General features: G+C 41.5%; 1 pseudogene; it reads right to left on the bottom strand.

The window, feature by feature from the left end:
- Positions 1–238: 238 nt before the first annotated feature.
- LOC121037949 (small nuclear ribonucleoprotein Sm D2-like) lies at positions 239–751 on the bottom strand (annotated as a pseudogene).
- Between the last annotated feature and the right edge of the window lie 1084 nt (positions 752–1835).

The following is a 1835-nucleotide window of genomic DNA, read 5'->3' as shown; positions in this document are numbered from 1 at the left end:
AGAAAATACTTAGTCTGAGCTCTTCCCTTTACAAATAACGAAACAGAAGTCCAATTATGAAATGACTTCCCGAATATCATAAAATTAGTGGTGTAACAGAGCTAACATTTTTATAAGCTATGGTGTGCTATTCACTGAGAATATATTCAGTGAATAAATACAAACATACTCATTTACGTGTACATATATGTAAATATATAATATATAAAAATAAAATGTCTTCTAATCCCTAAAGTGATTTTTTTTTTTTTTTTTTTTTAAGAAAAACACAGGACTTTATTATTCCCATTACAGAGGGCAGGTCTTCGCAGGATGACAGCGGGGACGAGGCCCCTACTTGTCGGCGATGAGCGGGTTCCGCAGGATCAAGATGACAGACGGAGTCCCCGCGCAGAACATCTTGGAGATGTGGCGGTCCTTGTTGACTGGCTCGGACTTCTTCTTGCCCTTGCCGCTCTTGGGGACCTCGGCCACATCTCCTTCACATTCTCCAGCACCATGTTGCTGTGCCTGTCGAAGACCTTCGCACGGCCCAGGAGCTTCTTGTTGTTGTAGCAGTTGATGAGCACTTGGGTGTTGTTCGTGACCGACTGCGTGAGCACGGAGAGTGGACCGTGTTATACTCTTCCTCCTCCCGCTTCTGCAGCTCCTCGGGGGCTATCTCACCCTTGGGCTTGTTGAGGAGGCTCATGGTGGTAGTGGCTGCGCTCCCAGGTCAGTGCCGTCTCCTCCGTGTTGCTCCTGCCTCCCCTTAAAGTGATATTTGAAGGTAGACTTTACTCTCTGCATTTTACTGATTACAAAAAAAAAAATCCTGCAGCTGAGATTTAACTTTTTTTAATGGATACACTTTTTTTCTTTCAGCCTTAGTTTTGTTTTTTAAGTGTTTATTTATTTTTAGAGAGAGAAAGCATGAGCAGGGGAAGAGGCAGAGAGAGAAAGGGAGAGAGAGAGACCCAAGCAGGCTCCATGCCCAGCAGAGTGTGATACGGGCTCGATCCCACGACTGTTAGATCATGACCTGAGCCAAAATCAAGAGTTGGATGGCCAGCCCACCAAGACACCCAGGCGCCCTTTAGCCTTAGGATTTTTTGAATCAGTAAAATGGAGGTAGTAAAGACTACTTTCACATGTCATTTTAAGTTAGAAGACAGTTTTTAAAAATATAATATTATATATATATATATATATATAATATCTATATAGTTGTATAGACACACACATCTCTAGATACAGGTATAGATATATAGATGTTTAGTCTCAGAGTGAAGAGTTTACAAAATCTCCAGCAGAGAGAGAGTCTGTCCAAAAAATTCAGATTCTCACATGTGAGAACATGCTAATTGACACAAAAGAAAGTATCTCCTTGTCACTTTTTTTCACATGATTGTATGGCCGTGACAATTACAATGATATGTGACTGAAGACCTCGCTAACTTGACTGCTAACTTGATTTCGTTTTGTTTCATTTGTTTTGTGAGCAGAGAGGCTGATGGTTTAAAGTTCTGGCTGCTCCCTCCCCCACCCCTAACCCATGAGGTGGTTTAAAGAGATTGTGGCTGAAGGAGCCAGTAAAATTTGTCATATCTGAATCTTCTTTTCTCAGGGAGCTGTATCAGCAGTCTATGGGTACCAACTGTGTCTTTCCCTGAGAAAGAAAAATAAACTTGCTCTGTTAAACTGTGCAAGGCCCTGTTCAAGTCCCAGCTTCTTCTCTTGAAATTGGGCCTATAGGTGGCAGCAACTGTTAGCTATTGAGCTTGGTGACAAGTGCCAAAAGTTCTCTTGAAATACTTCAAATAGTTTAAATATTCTTGGATACTTGAAAATGAAAT

This window comes from Herpailurus yagouaroundi, unplaced genomic scaffold (genome assembly GCF_014898765.1).
Source record: "Herpailurus yagouaroundi ecotype Mexico unplaced genomic scaffold, PumYag 164, whole genome shotgun sequence".
NCBI lineage: Eukaryota > Metazoa > Chordata > Mammalia > Carnivora > Felidae > Herpailurus > Herpailurus yagouaroundi.
Note: the sequence above shows the minus strand (reverse complement) of the source record. Positions and strands in the feature narration are given on the sequence as shown.